The following is a 21,588-nucleotide window of genomic DNA, read 5'->3' on the forward strand; positions in this document are numbered from 1 at the left end:
GCTTTAGTCCTTCTCTCTGGGACTGCTTTCTTGTTCTTCACATAGCACTATCAGACATTATTTTGCGTTCTGGGAAGGAATGCAATTTAAGGGTAGGTTTTTGGGTTTTCTTTTTCAAATTTATTTAGTGTTATGTATATGGGTGTTTTGCCTGCATGTATGCCTGTGTACCTTGTGTGTGTAGTGTCTGTGAAAGCCAGAAGAGGGTGTTAGATCTCTTGTCAGCTGCCGTGTGGGTGCTGGGACTTGAACCTGGGTCCTCTGGAAGAACAGGGATGCTTTTAACCACCATGCCATCACTCTAGACCCTGAAGGCAAGCTTCAGTCTATGTTCTAATCTCCTACACTAGAATACTGCTTGGGCAATGTACTTGTTATTTGTACTTGCCTTGAATTCCTGATCATGCTGCCTCTCTGGCTGATGGTGCTGTCTCTCCAGCCTAAATACAGGGTATATGGACATACCACCACAGCCATCCAAATCATCAAAACACATTGGAAATACATTTTCCAATGGGTTTCAGGATCCGTGTAGTTATAACTAGTAATAATATCTACTTAATTTCTATTTTAAAAATGAATGTACAACTATAGCAATATACAAATGGAATAAGGTGACACAGCCAAGTATGGCTTATTTTATGAACTCAAGACAGGATCAGTCACTGAAATCAACCATATTAAAGGATTTTTATGTTTAAAAAAAAAAAAAGGATCTCCTAGCATTTCACAGTATGTAAAATCCATTTTTAAAGGAAAAAAAAAACTCAAGAAATTTGGGAATAAAATAAATTTCTTAATCAAGCACAAATCACAAAAGCCTAAAGTTTAGATCAGAATTAACAGTGCAAGAAGAATTCTTACCCCAAGACGGGGAGTGAAGTAAAATATTTTCATCATTCATTTCTAGTATTATACTAGAGGGTCCACTAAGTATATCATGGCAAGAAAAGGCAAACAGATTAGAAAATAAATCTCTGTATTAACATATCATATGATTTCTGTATAGAATATCCCAAGGAATATACAAAGAAAAAAAAGTCCCAGAACATTTATCCTCACAGGCATTTAGTCAGGTTACAGACAAAACAGTCAAAATACTAAACCATTTGTACTTCATAATCACAGATGTGAAAAACAGACCAGACACAGAAAACTTGAAAGCAGTAATAACTCCAATACTTCCGGTGATGGCTAATCTTGGTTGTCTATGGGTGACTACATCTGGAATCAATTAAAACCTAAGCAGTCTAGCACACCTGTGAGGGATTTTCTTGATTAGATCATTTGAGGTGAGAAGACCCACCCTAAATCTGTCCACAACTTCCAGTTCCAACTTTTGCTTTTTGCCTGCTTGCCTTCACTTTGGCTGGCAAGTTCATCTCTCCTGCTGTTGTGGAGGCATTCCTTTGCTGGTATTAGAACTTTCTTCATTCTGATTCCAACACAGACATCCAACCTTGTGTACTGAACAACTACTGCATTGGGAGACAGTTGTTCAGATAGCCAGACCACAGCCCACTCTTAATAATTCCCTTTTTTGTTTTTTCAGTCTATTGGTTCAGTTCCTCTAGAGAACCCTAATACAACTCCTAAAAGAACAACTCTAATAATGCCTCCAAAAGTACATATCAATATTAGCATAGTGAGTGCCAGGGTAAAGATTGATATCACAGGTCCCTGGGCTCCACTTCCAGTAACAACAAAACAAACTTCACAAAATATGCATGTTCCATACACTAAAAATTATAAAACACAAAGAATATCCAGATGGCCTACATAAATGCAATGATACACTGCACTCACAGAAGAGACTGCTTAAGAGTATGATCTTTCTGTCCTCAAACTGACTTGTGAGCAATTACAACCACATTCTTGAAGGATTTCTATGGACACTGACAAGCTGACTAAAGTGAGTTATCAGCAGAAGAACTAAAATAGCCAAAATAATTCTGAAAAAGAACAAATTTGAAGGATTCACATTACCTACCGACACTAGGATAAGGATAATGCTGTACTGGCCAAGAATGAGATACAGGAAAAATGCAAAGAGAAGAGACCAGAAATATGCCACTGAACTTGTACAATATTTGGGGAGGGGAGCAATTCAGTATAGAAAAAAAAATCTCAACACATATCTCATATATGTATGAAAATGGTAAAATCCATCTAAATGAGTCATGGGCCTACATGGAAAAGCTAAAACTCTTATAACATCTAGGAGGGAGAAAAGGAAGAAAAATTTTGCAACGTTTTATTACGTGAAGATCTTTTAAGATATGACAGCAAAATATGCATGAGAAAAAAATTGATGAAAGGAATTTTCCAGAAATTAAGTACCAAATACAACAACCTTTTGGTTTTGGTTTTTTGAGATATTGTCTCACTATGTAGCTTTGGCTGGCCCGGAATTCTGTAAGTAGACCAAGCTGGCCTTAAATTTGCAGAGATATGCCTTCTTCTGCCTTCTAAGTTCTAAGATTAAAAGCATGTGTCACCAAACCCAGCCAAAAAATATCTGAAATCTTAGTTTTGGAGCCTTTGAGACATATGGTCAAAAAGTATAGGTTTGGCAGTTTGCAGAAATTAAATGTGCATATTACTACAAATCACTGAGTTTTAAATCACTTAACTATGATTGATGGCTCCAACCATTATGCAGGTTTTAATTAATTTATTCTGAGTTGAATATACTTCATTAACACACAAAATAGATAACTGGATTAAGGCAAAATTTTAAAAATAAAATGATAATTTAAAAAGCACACAATAGTAAAGAAGTCTGTAAATTTATTTCAAGATAATATCCTTTAGTTCAATATAATCACAATTATTTCATAGAACTGAAATGCTTAGCCTGTGCTTTGGAAGTCAACTTTAGAAAGACAGTAAGAAACTCTGACTCAAGCAATCTGTTTTCATTCAGAATATAATAACCAGCCACACCACACACCTTTTTCATTTAAAACTATTAGTTTTCAAAATCAAATCAAAATGCATAATTATGGAAATAAATCAGTTTCTTTCATAAGGCAGAAAACAATAGTCCCTGAGTCATAAAATAATTGTCTGCATGGGCAGAAAGAAGCTAGAGTCTTCGTCTCCATCTAACATGTATTCAATCTCAAAATCAACAGTTCATTTAAACTTTCATTGGTAAACATGTCTGATACTATGCTAAATACTAAAAAGATGCAGTGAGTGTTGACGAATAAAAATTCTGCCCTCACAAAGTTTGCATTTAGAGGAATATGCTAGAGAGAAGGGAGGGGAGGGAAGATGAATTTACTTTAAAAATTAAGAACTTTAAAAAAATAAAAGCTTCATTCCTGTGAAAGGTGGCTATAACATAAGTATAATTTGGATATATTTGAATAGTTGGTCTCCAGTTGGTGCATTGTTTGGGAAGGATTAGGAGATGTGGCCTTGTTGGAGGAAGTGTGTCACTTGGGCAAGCTTTGAGGTTTCAAAAGCCCACACTATCCCCAGTGTCTCAATCCTTCTGTCTTGTGCTTGTGGATAGAGAGGTGAGCTTTCAGCTACTGCTCTGCTGCCTGCTGCCTGCTGCCTGCTGCCTGCTGCCATGCACCCCAGCTTGATGGCCACAGAATCTGCTGTGTGCCGCAGAACGTCGCAGAACGTGGGCTGGGTGAGTTAACCCCTCTGTGCAGATTGCTGAGGCTCAGCTGGGGTCTTAGTACTTATGGGCCTTGAGTCCTCCTCTCCCCTCCCCTGCTACAGAGGTCCTGGGAAGAGCCACGTCACCAGCATTCTGTGGAAACTGTAAGCCCCAAATTAAACTCTTTCTAAGTTGCCTTGGTCATGATGTCTTAACACAGCAATATAAAACTAAGAGAAGGACAGGCATGATACTCTAACGAAGGCTTTGTAAGTGTTTAGGAAAGCTAAGGCATAGAGCATGTTTATATTGGCACCAGGGTGAATTTGAATGTGTGGATGAGGGTGGGCCTCTCAAGGTTTCTCTCTTGGTGATATCTTCTCTAAGATCTCAAACAATAACAAGCTAATATGAATTTGAGATATATGCCACCCACTCAAAAATGATAACATAAAGCTTTGGGTAAGAGTAACTTTGATGTGATTGTGGGAAAAAAAAAAATAGCAACTATGTCCAGAACATAATGACTACAGAAAGAACAGTAAGACCAGAGTAGTAGATATAGACAGACCATTGAATTTTCTACTTAAAACTGAGGGAGAATCATTAGAATTTTAGGTGACGGAAATAACTTGATTTGAGAGAGAGAGAAAGAGAGAGAGAGAGAGAGAGAGAGAGAGCGCACTATCTCACTCTAGTTGCCCCTCAGATATGACCTGGAAGGCAGAGGAACCAGAGAGGCAGTTACTGAATCAATGCAAGCCAAACTGGTTGCTTGGACTAGTGAGGTATTAATAAGAATGATGAAAATTCTATTTAAATGTGTTTCAAGGAGGAGTCAACAAAACATTTGAGGATCAACACTTTGCAAGGGTTTAAGAAGGAAAAAAAGGAACCAAAGTAACCCTTGGTTTTCTCAATTCAGCAAGTGCATGGTGGATGGTGACATTTTTAAAGTAAGACATACTTGGGAATCTTTTTTTTTTTTTCAAGTCTTCTTAGGGTCATATTATATTGGAAGTATGCATCAGCCACCCATGTGGAGTCAGCCAAACAAGGCTAGAGTTCAAATAAGAGGTCATAATTATACAGTACTTAGAGAAGTCAGGGCATATAAACAGCATTTAAAGCCAAGGAATGGGAGTTTACCTAGGCTGAGGGTAAAAACAAGGGAAAGGAGCCATGACAAAGGCTAGGGAGCTTAGTAATGGTTATGAGAAAGGGAGGGAGCTACAGAAGGGAGGCGGCTGCAAAGGAGAGTGAAAATATGGTCAGTAAGGCACAGAAATGTAGGGTATTTAAAAGTGCATAATAGGTCAAATAAGAACAGGCAAAAGTTACCAGGGATATGACTTTCTAAGAAATCTGTTGACAAGTCTCCTGGCTTTTGTTTTTGGTCCAGTGTGATTAACCATAAATTAAAGATCCACTGAGCTCCAGTCTACTCCTGCTTTCCACCTTAGAGAAAGGGAAATACCTAACCCCAAGCCCCACCCCCACCCATCCTTTCTAATCCACAAGACACAGAAACACTGAAGGGCAGACCTAAATACCAGACTATGCAGTGTCATTTTTTAAATGTTTGGCATCTTATTAGACATTTAATAGAGTTCATTTTACATGGTACATCATATCCAGTTTTCAGTTAAAAAAGCTTACAAAGCACTCTAAGAGGAAAAATACAGTTTTAAAACTTGAAATCATCTGATAAGGAATTTAAAACAACCATAATCAATAACCAATGGGGTTTTAATCATGGGAGAAGACAACAAACAACAGATAAGTAATGTAAGTAAATTAACAAAATTCCTAACAAAGAATCAAAGACAAATTCTACAGATCAAAAACACAGTGTCAGGGCACAAGAGATAGCTCAACAGGCAAATGTGCTTGTCACCAAGATTGAAGGCCCAAGTTCAATCCCCCAAGACCCACATGATGAAACAAGAACACTAATATTAATGAGACACCACCGAATCACAGATTCAGGAAGTTCAGAGAAAAGCATTAAGAACAACTGTTAAATCAATTCAATTCTTATAATTGATGTCACTTAATTAAACACTGTGCTCAAGTATTATATGGAAGTATATTACTTACTATTTAATAGTATGTTCACAACAAATATATTTAAAACTATGAACTAAAATTTCTTATCGTATTTGTATGTATGTGTTTGTGGTGCAGGTTCCATCAAACTCAGTCTGGCATGTACTAGGAAAGTTCTCTATGACTTAGCTAACCACCAGTCCTTGATTTTAGAGACAGACAGGTTCCTACATGTAGCACTGGGTAGCCTCAATTCATAGTCCTCCTACATCAACCTGCCTAGTGGGCCTAGTTTTCTGTTGCTTGTCTGTCTGCTTTTCCAGACAGGGTTTCTCTGTGTAGCCCTGGCTGTCCTGGAACTCACTCTGGAGACCAGGCTGGCTGCCAAGTCAAAAGATCCACCTGCCTCTGCCTCCAAGTGTTGGGATTGTACCCAGCTTTTAAAAGAACAGATGTGGTTTATTTATTTGGTGGAGCTAGGGACCTAAGCTCGGACTCATGCATGAAAAGAGCAAGCTCTAACACTGAGCACTGTTTCCAGCCTCATGTCAGGTACTTCTCGTGACAGAATGAAAACTGCACTGGGCTTTCTATGTTTTCATCAACACTTGGATCTTAGGATATTGTTTGGCCCAGGGGAAGCTTTTTTTTTTCTTTTTCCCCCCAGTCAGTCTTTGGGGGGGAGCATAATTTACCATACGCTTGCCTCTACAGGAGTGAGCCACCATGACTGACTCATACAACACGCTCTTAACAAAACATTGTGAACAAACACCATCCCTAAATGATAAAACTGCTCTAAATTTTTAACAAAGGAGAATTATGCGACATTTTGTTGCCAGGTCGTCAGGTAAAAAGGCTAGAAAATATCAACACAGAATGTAACTGCCCAGGAGAAATATGGTATGAGATACATAGGTTATTTTAAAACTGCCAGACAGTTTTTTTTAAAAATTTATTTCATTTAGCAAATGAAAATACATCATATAATCAAAATTAAAAGTTCTTATGAAATTATATATATACATAAATATGTATATGTCCTTTATGTATAACAAATCTTCAAAATCCAGAGTTTCTTTATCACAATCGTTTTAGGCTGTGAAAGAGCCTCATTTCAAATGTGCAAGTCTGTGTGGCAAGAGTTTATTGTACTAGTACAATGTAAGATATACTCTTCCTTAAATAACCAGGAATCAAGCACTAACTACAAAATTTCAATCCTCATCTATCTTAACCACAGATATGCATATTTTAGGCACCCACAGTAGTCTAGGCAATACAGAGATGAGAAACTACAACCATTTTCCAAAAAAAGCATCTTAATCAGTTTCTAACTACACGCACGCACGCACGCACGCACGCACGCACGCACACAAGCGCGTGCGGACGGGATGGAGAGATTTAATCCTAGCTAAATCTAAACATATCTTCCTAACTACAAAAATATTGTGTTCTATGATTCCGGACACTCCTACTATTGGTAAGGATTGTTTATTTTGTGTACACCCTAGATACTCAAGTATAATGCCGAACTTTCCTAATGTAATTAGTCTAATGAACTTGAAGGGGGAAAAACTGGGAAAAATAAAACTTTCTTTGTCAAAGACACACACTAAAATATTAAGCTAATAGGATTTTTTTAAGCAAATACTACAAGCTTAAAAATTACCAGTAGCCTTTGAAAGAAAGCAGCTACAGTCTTGATTCTCTGCTAAGGCAAGAGTTCCTAATAATCCAAAACCAATTATATTTCATTGTCACAACCAAGTGATTTTTCAGCTTCCATTTCAGTTTAACATAAATTCATTAGTCTCTGGGCAGACAGAAATTCTGTGGTTTTTATGAGTAGCATAAAAGAAGTTTATCACAAAACCATTATAATCTGTCAAGTAAATAACCTTCAACAAACCCAGACTGAGATATATACTATTCTTACAAGACTCAGAAAAATATCAATAAGAGACTTTCTGTAGGACAAGCAAACACTTATAACTTAAATAATAAACACTTTGTCACTCTTTTCTTTATACTATATATAAATTATTATATATTAATTGTATTATTATAAAAACACATTAATCTAACAATGAACTGAATTATACTGTTAAATCTATACCATAAATTCTAAAAATTTAGTCTACAATTTAATCCGATGGGCATTCACTGAGAATTAGAGTTTACTTATTCAGAAGTTGTACTATTATAAATAGGTTTTGCCTTGTCCCTAGGATGTTTTCATTAGTAGCTTGTGCTGTACTTTTAAGATTCATGGCACTTATATATTTGAGTCTAGCATAAACTAAAAGTAACCTAATACTCTGGAGTTCTTGAAATATAGTGAAAGCAGTTATCTTTCAAAACCTGCATGTACATAGTGAGATAACTGCCAAGGCAATTACTATTGAGTTGGTTCAGATACTTAGTAATCAAATCTTTACAAATTAATAAATAACTTACATATTTCAAATGATTTTTGACATTTCCTGAAGAAATTAAATACATTCACATTTGAATTGGATAATGTAAATAAGAACCATGGTTCCTCCTGAAAAATGAAAATTAAAATTAAATCTGATTTCCTAGCCCTCATATGGCTTCAGATTTCTGTTATGCTTTATATTCTAGAATGTATACAAGCATTCCATATTGTCTTTGGAAAATATTCTCTTTTTACCTGCGAACATTAAATTTACTTTTAATTGTAACTTTATAAGCCCTATTCTCTTAAATATAGAGTAAAAGACACAAATCCACCTATAAAAATAAAAATTATGATGGGAAGTAGTGGTACACACCTGTAATCCCAGTACTGAGAAAGCAGAGGCGGGTGGATCTCTGTTAGCTTGAAGCCAGCCTGGTCTACAGAGTGAGTTCCAGGACAGCCAGAGCTGTTACAGAAAAACCCTGTTTTGAAGAACAACAACAACAACAAAAAAAGTAAAAAAATAAAAATACAAAATACAAAAACTACCAACAGTATTTGAACGAGAAGAACCCACATGCAGGGCCAAATCATTTCCCCACATATGACTTCACCATGATAATAAGAAAAAGAAACTAACAAAATGTGAGATGCTCTCTTTTTATCTTTACGTTTATTTAGTGTGGAGGAGGGATGGGGCAGTGTTTCAGTGGCAAAGATCAGAGGATAGCTAATAGAAGAGGGTGGTTCTCTCTTCCCACTATTTGGGTTCCAGGAATCCAGCTCAAAACATCAGACTTAGTGGCAAACACCCTTACCAAATGAGCCATCTTCGTGGCCCAAGTTGGGCTTTCAAACATTACTAAAAATTTCAAACATTACTAAGAATTCAAATTTTCTAACTTGTTCTTATACAGACAAAAGACAAAAATACAAAAACACTAAGGAGAATGAGTTCATATTGGTTGAATTTTTATTTCATAGAACTAGAAACTAGGGGCTGGAGAGATGGCTCAGGAGTTAAGAGCACATGTATTGCTCATGCAGAGGACCTCAGTTCATTCTCCAACTCCCAGGTAGGCTGGCTCATGATCACCTGTAATTCCAACTCCAAGAGTGTGGTGGTATATTGTTTATGGTCTAGTAAAGCTTGCCTGAAGATCAGAATGCAAAGCTAGCCACAGCCATAGAAGCTGGGCAGTGGTGGCACACACCTTTAATCCCAGGACTCAGGAGACAGAGGAAGATGGATCTCTGTTGAGTTCAAGGCCACCCAGGGCTACATGAGAGTGAACCAGTCTGAAAGAGAAACACAGCTCAAGCCTTTACCCCAGCACTAGAGAGGTATGTAAGATAGGAGCAGGGTCTCATATTCTGGCAATTAGTCTCCAGCCACATTGAGGACAGGATCTCCCTCCCCAAGTCTTGGTAGATAAGAGATCTCTGGTGGCTTGGCTGCTGCTCTTCTGATCTTCAGCTTGAACCCCAATGTCTGTCTCTGGGTTTTTAGGATTCATCCTACACCCTCTTCTGGCTTCTCGTAGCACTGCACTCACAAGGCACTCAGTTGTACATATATGATTTTTTTAATGTTTTAAAGTATCAAAATGTAATGAAGAAAGCCATAAATACAAAATATAACATATCTCCATATTTCTTTTTTTTTAATGGTTTCTTAAGACAAGGTTTCTCCGCATAGCCTTGTAGACCAGGCTGGCCTCCAACTCAGAGATCCATCTGCCTCTGCCTCATGACTAAAGGTGTGCTCTACCACCGCCCAGCCTCCATATTTCTTTACATATTCTTTTAGGGGAATTCTCAGTTTGCTAGAGAAAACTCTGCAGTAATTGGCATGAGTTGAATAAAATTAGCTCAGCACTTTGTAGTCTATGATGTTTATAAGCAAGAGCTTCTTCCACTTGGAAAACGATGCCTAAAAAGGAATTTTCATTGAAGACTAAAGAATTTAATTAAAGATAAAGCCACTTGGGTGGCCACATAACAGATCAAACAGCTCATACTTGAAGCAGTTATTACTATTCAGCTGTATGTGCATGACTCATAAGAATTTAAATGAAGTCTATTCCTGTGTGCATAAATGTGGGTGCAGAAATAACATTTAAAAGTGCATTATCACACATTTGCTCAGTCTATTCATTTTGGCAATTTAAAATCACACAGTTCAACACTGATTAATGACCTACTACCATGCACAGTTTTGGGGGTTTGTTTTGTTTTGAACTACTAAAAACATACTTAAGAATTCTGGGTCTTATAAAGCTAGAAAAGAACCTGAAACATTGTAAAGTTCATAAATGATTTAAAATATTAAACTTTCACTGTTACAAATAGCTGAATTTTCATATCAAAATAAAAATAATTGGTTTTGAAAATATAAAAACAATATCTGGCATTAAAATTTTCCATTGTGGCCAAACAAAATCCCAACACGAAAGAGAAACAAAAAGATAAATTACAGGCTAGCTTGGACTACAGTGTGACTTCCAGGCTGACTCAGGTCACATGAACCACACACACACACACACAAGAAAAATTCCACTAGGAATTATCTTCAATTTTCACTATACACTATCACCTAGCAAGTAATTAATGGTAACATTTTTACTAACATGTTGTTTTTTAATCTTTCATGGGCTAGGAAAAGAGCAAAATTCTGTGAAATGTCCACTTAGCACAATATTTAAGAGAAAATGGAAAAAAATTAAAAATCATATAGCTTCTCTTTCAAAATTTAACATACTGAATAAAAAATGAATCATTATGAGTTATCTTTTATGTAATACTTTACTATAGTACTGTAATAGTAAAGACGAAGAATAGATGAAAGACATAACAGGTATTAGTCATAAACTGGTTGCTAATTTCCCACTGTCATTTACACTATAAAGCAGCCTCCTTTTTTGCTCTAACATTTTGATAAACCAAATCAACACCTACTTTAACTATAATCCTAAACCTAAGGGAAGCAGCTTTGTACTACTTTAGCTGACATCTAACAACATACTAAAGACAGACTTAGGGAAATGAACAAGAAATATATGAAGCCATGGAAAACATCAGGAAAACAAGAATGGCTTACTGCATGTAAGGTTATGTGATAGACTAAAGGGCAGCAAAGAATACCATAGGTAGTTAACAGGTGGGCTATCAAGAACAACTGGAAATAAAATCTTTAGACACTATCCTATTTGTCTAACAGAGTCTACAAGAGAAATTAGAGTGATCAAATGAAATGTTAGCTCCTTAGAAGAGTGATAAATGAGTAAAGCGGGTGAAACCCTGTAAGTAATGACATAAGCAGAAAGAGTAGATGAAGATTTTCACTATGCCATGCTTAAGAGAATGGGAAGTGACTGGAATTTTTAATAGAAAAATCACTAAGATCAATGAGGCCTAGCCTTAAGGAACAAGTAAGTAGTCAAATGGCCCAATCAGTTACTACATTATCAACTATGTACTACTCCTCCTGAGACAAAAAAAGGAAGAGACAATTTCCTGACTTCTCACAGCTTAAAAAAAATACTAGCAGCCAATTGGCAAGTCTTTATTGTGCATCCAGTATTTGATATGCCACACGTAAATATGAAAGTTTTCTCTCAAGGGTCCAACAGTAAGTTTGAAAATGCAATAGATTCTACATACGTGTCCCTAGTAATAAATAAACAAACAGTACTGGCTGATGAACAAAGATGTTACAGGAAGCACATTCATACCTCTACGTAAGTAAATTAATACCACATTTTCAAAGCTGGGGAAGTCACAAGAGTCTAAAAAAAAAACAGAAACGACTCTGACCCAGAAACTCCTCTCCTACAAATCTAATGGGTGGGGCGAGGAATGTATAATTTCAAAGACTTGCATAATAAAACTTACACAAAACATTAGAAAAGTCCCAAACATCTGCCAATAGGAAAAACCTAAAATATACTTAATTGGTGAAACAGTATACAGGATTAAAATCATTTTTCAAAGAATATTGCTATTTAATAATATTTAATGTTTCTGAATTAAAATTAACTGAAAATGTGTGATCCCTAGATTTAGGGAATTACACATAGATGATAGAAAAATATAGAGAAATACGAAGTTTTCCAGGCAATTTTATAGTAACGTGTAAGAAAATAAGCAACTATTTTTTTAAAAGACACCTATTACCAAGAACCTGTAAATGTGTGATATTTACTGGCCAAGGTTATGAGTTTCACATTTAAGAAAATATTTGAGAAAGGGGAGTAACGATAATCTCTGCAGATCACCTTGCCAATGCTCTTTAAAGCCTGGAGAGAGACAAACGTAGTGAAGTTACAGCATAGTTAGTGGTGGCACACGCTCTCAGCCCCCCACTAAAGGGACCTGCACTACATAGCAAGTTCCAAGGCCAGCCTGGGTTACACGCAACAGATCTGGACTAAACCAAATCTACCTCATTTCACGGCTTACTGTGAAAATTCCGAATATACGCTGGCTTTGTTAAAACTGACGTTTTGTTACACCACATCATGTGGAGATTTACAGTCACTAACAAGGCACGTGATCTTCATTACATTCTTTTAAGACAAGGTCCATATTACGAAACGTTTTACTAGAGGAAACAGATGTCTCAGCAAGGCTGTGACTTGCCCAAGAAAACAGCTAGCTAGTTCTCTGGAAACCGCAGAAATCAAGCACCGGTGTTAAGCCTCTTAAGCAATCTGCGTTCCACACCTGCACCTTACTTTTTTTTTCCCCCTCTTCACTGTCGAATTATTTTTAGAGCTACTTTTCCTACCCCCAAATCCTGCCTAGTTTGCCAGCTGTGCTCAGTAATAGCTTCGGGTAAGTTACGTTGCTAACAAGCTTGCCCCATCCAATCAGGATCAAAAAACCTTTCTACAGACACCAAGTTCAACAAGTTACGGGCGTCGGCCAGTTTTCCAGGCACTCCAGCACGTAACTGCTCTCAAGTTTGGGGAAATCAACCAGAAGGTGACTGTCACAACTCCAGTCTCCCCGCGTCCCCGACGGGAACAGCGAGGGCAGGGAACCGTAGCACCCGGTACGCCCCCGCACTCAGCGCGCCCGCTCCGGGCAAAGCCGAGCCCCACAGCTCCCTCCCTCCCGGCGGTTCGAGACCACGCATCGCCCGCCAGCGTGTATTTCTTCCTACCAAACGCTACTTCTTTTTGCCGAACCGAGCCCTCCCTTCGGCACCAGAAGCCAACACAACTCAAACGTGTTTAAACAACTAAGATCCCTTCCACCCCGAACAACTCTAAAGGTCAGACCCACAACGGAATAAATAAAGAGAAATAAAATAAATAGAGAGAGATGTCGCTGCCGCTAAGGCACAGCCCGGCTCGGCGCTAAGTAAGTTCCACGCCGCTCTCCCCACACCCGCCGAAGAGGCCCGGCGGCTCCGGCCGGGGGCGGGCCCAAGGGGGAGGGGGAAAAAGCCACGTGTTCCGCCTTCTGCGCACGCGCCAGCCAAAACAAAAGGGAGGCCTGCCAAGCCCCGCCCCTCGCCCACGTGACTCGCGTCCAGGCCCGCCCCCTGCCCCGCCCTCCCCTCCCCGCCGTGTCTGCCAAGGCTGTTAGGTTTAGCCGTTTAAATTTGGCTGCCGTCCGACCCCCTGCCCCAAAGCACGGTCCTGTGCCGGGGCCCGGAGTCCAACGGCCAGGAGGAACCGGGGTGCAAGGGGACGGCCCGGCGGACGCCGAGCCCGCGAGTCCCCCCGGCGGTCTTCTCCGCTCTTCCCGCCCCGCGCCGCCGCCGTCCCCCGCCGAGGAGACCCACCCCCCTCTGCCCGCCGCTGCGACGCCGGCCACTCGCCTGCTGGGGCGCCTGGCTGCCCTCCGCCGCCGCACCTTCGGTCGGCCGTGGTGGGGGCCCCGTAGGCGATCTCTAGCTGTCCGCCCGCCTCCCCCCACCCGGGGCGCCGCCGACTCGTCTCCAGAGCGCGCCCCGCTCCCGCCCCGGCTGACGCCGCCGCCGCGGTTTAACAGTCCGCCCGCTGCCCGCAGCTCCGGGCGCTCGGGGACGGAACCCTACAGCGGAGGGGGGAGCGGGGGAGGGCGGGGCCCGGCTCCGGCCAATGGCAGCGGGGGAGGGGCGCGCCATGCAAATGAGACGGCGGCGGGGAAACCCCGGCGGGGGCGGGGCCTGCGGAAGCCGCTGGCAGCGTTCTGAAAGCGGCCTGAGCGCGATGGCCGAACTCTGCGGCGGAGCTGGCTCCCGGTGCGTTCGCCCCCGCTGCTGCCCCCCGCGCTCTCTCCATCCCCGGGACAAACTTCCCGCTTCCGCGCCGCGGTTTCTGGAGGTCCGTGGCACCAAAATAAAGACTCGGGGCGGGGCGAGGGGTGAGGGGAGGCGCGGGTCTGAGCGTCCCTCTCCGCTCCTCTGCGAGCCGCGGCGTCCCGGCCATCGGGGCCAGGCCGAGCGAGGGTTAGCAGCCCTCCTCCGCTGCCGAGGCCCCGGAGCCCGGTGCCTAGGCTTGACTCGGACTCGAGAGTCTCAGGTCCCAAGTCATACTCTGTCGGACTTTAGAATAGGTGACAAACCCGCCTTGGACGCATTTGAGTTCGTTTATGAGGAGCACTGCAGTTAACTCTCCTCGGCCTTAGCACAGAAAAGCGGGATTTTGAATAGAAAGTTGACTAGAGAGACACAAAAACATCTCTCGAGTCTTGCACCTGGCTCAGTCCGCAGCTTCACCGTTAAACGCTCCCGGGCATTTCCCCAGGCTTGAACTTGACGCTTTAGAAAAAAAAAAAAAAAAAAAAAAAAAAAAAGATAACCTAAATATAGCTACGTAGATAATAGATTAGAAGCTTTGCTAAGCAGATTTTCACAGGAATGCTTTAGGGAGTGGAAAGGAAGGCACTAAAATTTTAGATCCAGATTTATCATTACTTCTTATTTTGTTGGAAGGGATCACGGGGCAGAAGTGTGAAGAATTAAAGTCATCAGGAAGTAATGCTTAGACATTACCAGAATTGGAAAATTAACCACTACTTCTCAGAGCTGAAATAATTTTTAGGATAAACGGTCTTCAGTGGGGAGAATAGTTATAAAAACTACTGAAAACAATAATTGCTCAACATAGGTTAAGAGAGACATTTCAGGAAATATTAAAATAGACAAAAAATCATGAACTAATGGTGTGTTGAAGGTAAAATTAAACACCTACTGGGTATTTGTCATATTTAAAGGGCTGTCATAGTCCCTGAGTATGGAAACAGAAAATGAGTAAAGGATTCAAATAATGTAGTGGAACGTGGGTTGGGGGCGTATGCTCTTAGTCCCAGGTAGAGGTGAGTCAACCTGGTCTACATGTTGAGTTCCAGGATAACCATGGCTATATACTGTCTAAAAGCACACACAACTACATGGTGGAAAGAGTAGCAGTTTGAGAAGTCAAAGGTGTTAGAGCAGTTCTAAGATCTTGGATTCAACTGGGCATTCATTTTAAAGACTTCAAAAAGAGAAGGGAACCGTCAATAACTCCGGAAACAGTATCTTTAAGGGGAAGTAATGTACATTATACTATTTGAAAAGAAAACATCATTGTCAACTACACTGTTTAATCATGAGAAGGTCTAGGGGTGTACCACAGCAAAAGAGTGCTTGCCTAGCATTATTGGGGAGGTGGCTGGGTTCAATTTCTAACATACTTATGAATGACAAAGAATTCAAATTTAAAATGGAGGTCATTGTAGAGCTATAGATTTACTTGAGGTACAGTTATCTCTTGTGAATTAATTGTTTATTACCAAAGCAGAAACCTTGTAAGTTAATGAAATGTATGTTAAAAATATATTTTGTAGTGGTTATAGAGGAGATACAGCAGTAAATAAAGTCCCTGCCTTTGCAAAGTTTAGTAAGCTTTGAAAAATACAGATTAAAACATAACAAGGCTTTCAATATATTGTCTGATTCAGTCATCAAACATAGGAGGAAGTAGGTTGTTTTCCAATACTCAAGATTAATTCTTTTATCTTTTAGCTAGCCTCAGTCTGCCAGATTTTGTAAACCTTACATAAATATTCCACTCTATGAAACAATCATTTATTTTCCTCTTCCCTTTATATTCAATTTTATACTTCAAAAATAATAAAATGAGAGGATATTTAATATCATGGGTTTGAAATATATAAAAAACACAAGAAAACTCAGTAATTTCTATAGCCTATTTTGTAACTCGTTTAATAAACTAATTGCTGTAGTTTATGAAATGGCATTAACCCCCACTTAACTTCACATTAAGAACATTGTCCCTCAACACTGAATACTATTTTAAAACATGCTTCTGTTTTATGTAGCATAAGCATGCCAGCTTTCCAGACCCCATAGAATAAAATTCTAAAAATTGATAGACTAAGTCATTTGCCAGATGTTTTTCTATTTTACTTACTTAGCAAAATCCTAAAACAATTCATGTAATCTTTAAAAAATCAAGGATCTATTATTTTAAAAATACATTAAAAAAGAACTCTGGTTCCCAAGAAATCTGTGTTATTGGTTTGAGAGAGAAAGACAGGCAAAGCTAAAGATGCAGCAAGGGCAAGGAGAAGAGAAGGGCACTGTTCTTGCTGACATAATTATGACCTGACTGGAAGCCTGTAAAAACACCCAGGTAAGCGGTATTACCATGATTTCATGAGATAAGTTTCAACGCCGGCATTCACTCAGTCACTTCTTCCATTCAGGAAACACTGCAGCAGCACTTAAGTCCAGCTGACACTGTGATAAATGCTAGAGATAGAGATCAACGCCTGGCTTCAAGCAACTCAGCCAAGAATGGATTACAAGCACAACCTTTTGTGTCTCCCTTCTCTGCAGTGTTTCTTTATAACACCTACCATTCAACATAACACAGATTTTTATTTTTCTCTCCTGGTCTAGAATATAAATAAACTGTGTAAGTTCAGGCCATTTTGCTCAAGGCTGAACACCATCCCCCCCACCAGAGCTTAGGACGTGGTTCTCAACAAATGTTAAGTAGATGAACATTTAATTCTTACATTCTGCAGTTCTCTATTAATTTCCTGGGTTTAAAAAAATTAAGCTTAGTGACATCCAAGTATAAAGATAGCTGCCGTAATGAAGTTGCCAATCTTGGATTTAAACAGTTTTGACTGGATCCAAAGCTAGCCTTCCTGACCAACTGTCATAGAATAGGAAGCATATGGGAGTTTATTACTGTTCTTTATATTTCTGTGACAGAATCACCTTTCTCCCACTGTCTTATAGACTTCCGTATATTTATGATTAATTCAGGTGTATGATGTAAAGCAATAGAGTTAACAGAATTCACCAGTATTTATAGATGAAAAAGTTAGGGGTATGCAACAAAACTATAGGAACCAGGGCTGGGTACAAGAAAAGACAATACTGGCCCACAGAGGTAGAGAATAAAAAACAATTTCCATTGCTTATAAATGTATCACTTTTATCTACAGTAGACTCTAAATGGGAAGCAACCGTAAAATACACCATCTGTGAAAGGATGAGCAAGTTGTGAGGTGTCCATTCCTTCTATTATGAAATGCCGCTGTGACATAACCATAAATGCTTTTTAAAGTTTCTTCATACAATATATTTTATGTTCTTTCACCTCCCCCAACTCCTTCCAGATCCTGAGTCTTTTTTTTTTTCCGTGAGCATACAAAATCATAGGTTCCATTATGACATTTTAATCCATGGATGCATCGTAAACAGAATGCAGAATGAAAGAAAGCAGACACAAAGAGTAAATATTGCATGATCCCATTTCTGTAAGCCTCGGGAAGACACGTGGGACCCGAAATGACAGAAAGCAGACCGACAGTTGCTGAGCTGGAGAGAACTGACTGGGGTCAGTAAGTGGTGTGGAAAACATTTTGTATCTTGATCCTGGTAGAATGAGTGCAAAATTCATCAAAACATTTTAGTAATACATATAGATTGCACTTCACTAAACTCTCCTTGATGAAAAGGGACACAAATGTCAAGGTGTTTCTAGCCCATAAATTGAAAGCTACTCTATATTAGGAAAAGATAGGTTGTGTACATTAGGAAGCCCAAGATCCAAGGTACAACGAAGTGGTAGAGCACATACCTGGAATGAACCAGTCCTGTATTCAGTCCTTAGAATAAAAAACAATGCTTTAAAAACAAAATATGGTTTTCCAGATGCGGGTGGGGAGTAACAGTACCAGGGATTAAACCTAGAACATTGTGCATGCCAGTAATACTCCACTGCTTGAGCTCCTTCTCACCCTCTTTTCTTTCCATTTTGTTTTATTGTGTTTTCTTTGAGATGGGCTTTAAGTTTCCCATAATGGCCTTGAACTCACATCACCCAGGCAGACAGTGAACTTGCCATTCTCCTTCCTCAGCCTCCTAGAGTAGCTGGAATCACAGGCCTCTAGTCTAGGCCTATTTCTTCAATATATAAGCAAATGGACCATTTTAAGAGCCAGTGAAATGAACTAAAAGCTTCAGAGCTAATATAATAGCATCACTGGCCAATCAACAACAGTCCAGCTTCTATTATCCTCATCTGTTCTCAAAGTGCTCGTGGTCCCGGATAACTGCTACTTTCCCATCATTAACTGTTCATTTCCCAGATACCTGAAAGCACGGGAGTCACTGAGTCTTCAATGTCTCTCCTTAAGGAGTAGCAAAAACTACACATTTATCATGTGCATATGTATAGTAGCAAGGGAGCCCAGGAAGTACAAGTACAGCAGTCCAAATATGTCTCCTCCTCCCACAGTACAGGCCTGGTGGTTTAGGAGGAAATTCTTGTGGGTTGGACAGTGGCCTCCAACTGGTAGAGTGGCTTCTTGATGTCTAAGTTAAGGTGTTCCAACAGTGTTGAGTCTTCCCTCCCTCTGCCGTTCCAGTTCTGTGAGCCCTTGAAAGTATAACTTTTGATAACAAGACAGTTTCCAGGGGGGTTTCATGAAGTGGATCTTGCAGGTGAAGGAAGACTTGTATTAAATAAGTGAGGTGGATTCTGGGAATGCAATGTAGCTCTAGTGCAGGGACTGTGGCACAGCAGAGGGGGGTTGCTGTCATGCCAGATAGAAGGTACTTTCATAAATAATGAGTTGTGACAATATTCCTCAGAATTACTTGACATCTGGTATTTATTTTTAAACAAGCTATGAGAGTGGGGAATATAAAATTGGTCAGTCCAGCTGATAACTGTCAAAGACGGGTGATACATGTGGTTCATTAATGTTGCTCTGCACTTTTTAATGTTGTTCCATAATAAATAGAAATAACAGGAGCAGTTTTCTAACCTCCCCCCACTCCTGCCCCTGCTTCTCTTTTAATTATTTTAAGACATAGTCTCATGTCTTCCAGGCTGACCCTGAACTAGCTATGTATCTCAGACTAGCCTCTAACTCTTGACCCTCTTACACCCACCTTCCAAGAGGCTAAGCCTTAAAGCTGCTCTACTGGTTCAAGAATAAGCCACGTATACATTAAAAAGAATAAGGACTACAGTTAACCATAGTCCATTAAAATTTTTCCAAAATTCATCCAGGCATGGTGGTGTATACCTTTAATCACAGGACTTGGGAGGTAGCAGCACACACATTTTTGTGAGTTTCAGTGCAGGACAGCAATGTCTATAGAGTAAAACTCTTTTAAAAAAATTCCAAAACCCATGCATTCTTACTAATTCTAAAATGAATCATTACCATCAGATAATTGCTACAACACATTATCAAAAGAAGTTGCTACAACACATTATAAAAAGAATTTTAAAAATCGATTATTTTTTGCCTCTTATTTATAAATTGTAACCCAGAATGTAGCATCCATATAGATACAACTTCTAGATACTCCTTCAGAAAAGGATTTGGCATCTTATAAGAAATACATTTAAGTGTCAGATATAATGACAAATACATGTAATCCCAGCACATAGGAGGCTGAGAGAGGATTCTGGTTTTGATGCCTGCATGAGCAACACAGCTGTGATCTCATAACAATTGCATTAAAGAAGGGATTTAAAAAACATCTGGGCCAGGTGTGGCAGTGCATGTCTGTAATCCTAGCCCTCTGCAGGCTGAGACAGGAGGACCACTGGGTTATACAGCAAAACTAGTTTCAAGCAAACAGATAAACAAAAACCCTAAGAAGCTATTGGTAGTTACTGGAAGCTGGGGAAAGAGTCATTTTTCTTCAGGCATATGGCTGGTGCCTGGTTGCCCATGCTCCAGTGGATGGCCTTACACCCATCCAAAGCAGGCAGCACTGGCTCATTTTTAAAAGAGGGTATGAGGTGGAGGATGGGAAGTATTGGGGAAAAGGGGCATTTAGATTAGATGCAAAGATACATTGTATACATGTATGAAAATGTCCAGTAAACAAATATTCAGTGTGTGTGTGAGAGAGAGACAGACAGAGAGACGAGAGAGAGAGAGAGAGGAGAGAGAGAGAAAGAGAGAGAGACACAGAGAGAGAGAGAGAGAGAGAGAGAGAGAGAGAGAGAGAGGGAGAGAGAGAGAGAGACAGAGAGAGACTTGGTCAACAGTTTTTGGCTGTTGTCACCTATGGGATCCAGGTCAACTTTTTTTTTTTTTTTTTTTTGAGACAGGGTCTCACCCTAACCCAGGCTAGACTGGAACTCGCTATGTAAACCAGGATGGCCTCAAACTTGTGATCCTCCAGGCTCTGCCTCCCTCCTCAGAGCTAGGGCCACAGGCATGCACCACCACACCCAGCTTGACATCAACTTTTAAGACCAGGCCTCTCTAGGACAGTGGCTGAGCAAGGAAGCTAACCCGAGTAATTGGGTAGTTCTGTCCAATCCTGGGACACTCAACCACATAGTTTCCCTTTGGAAGTTAGGCAAGATTTGTCCAGTATACTGAAACGACCCATAGTCTGTAAAGTTAAGATATCTTTACTCAGATAAACACCAGCCAAACTCAAGCCAGAGTGTGCCAGGGACAGCAAAGCAGGCAGGCCAGAGATAAGGGGCTCCCATGTGCCTTGCAGCCCCTTAAAAACCTATCACGAGTCATCCTGACCTCACCTTGACCTGGGCCTGACAGACATGGTCAGGCACACCTGTGGCCAGCCCTTAGGAGGCGTGGTTACGGTGTCTCCCTACAGTTCAGTACCCTTCATGGTTAAGCTGTGTGCACTCTGCTCAGTACAAATTCCTTTCCTTTTTGTGTGCCACCCCAGTTACTTCTCAGTAAATCTCTTGAAGGTCTGCATCTCAGCTTCTGACTTCTGTGAGGCCCAACAGACCAAGCAAAAGCATTAGAAAATTCTTATGAAATGCAGTTAATGACTATAAAAGAAAAATTAGAAGCAATTTCAATTACCAATAAAAATAAATTATTGATTGGTGTTAAGGTACTTGGTAAAATTTAGGATACTTTATGCACACATCATATTAATATTATCTAAATTCCTTGATCAATTTGAGGATCACTGTGAGGAACTACGTATGTGTCTGAGCTGGCATGATAAAAGTATCTACAA

At 39.9% G+C, this 21,588-nt stretch overlaps 1 protein-coding gene across 8 annotated transcripts in view; it reads right to left on the bottom strand.

Annotated features, from left to right (window-relative positions):
* The window catches only part of Kansl1l (KAT8 regulatory NSL complex subunit 1 like), an 83,740-nt gene extending 69,688 nt beyond the window's left edge, over window positions 1-14,052 (bottom strand). For 6 of the 8 annotated variants that reach the window (XM_035441017.1, XM_027397124.2, XM_027397126.2 and 3 more), the window contains exon 1: window positions 13,924-14,052. The gene's annotated coding sequence lies outside the window, so the exon portion shown is untranslated. Of the gene's footprint in view, window positions 1-1,306; window positions 5,049-8,466; window positions 8,503-13,923 lie in introns of those variants that run through there. The other 2 variants (XM_027397122.2, XM_027397121.2) reach the window with 2 other exon arrangements.
* Window positions 14,053-21,588: the final 7,536 nt, after the last annotated feature.

This window comes from Cricetulus griseus, chromosome 2, assembly GCF_003668045.3.
Source record: "Cricetulus griseus strain 17A/GY chromosome 2, alternate assembly CriGri-PICRH-1.0, whole genome shotgun sequence".
Classification (NCBI taxonomy): domain Eukaryota; kingdom Metazoa; phylum Chordata; class Mammalia; order Rodentia; family Cricetidae; genus Cricetulus; species Cricetulus griseus.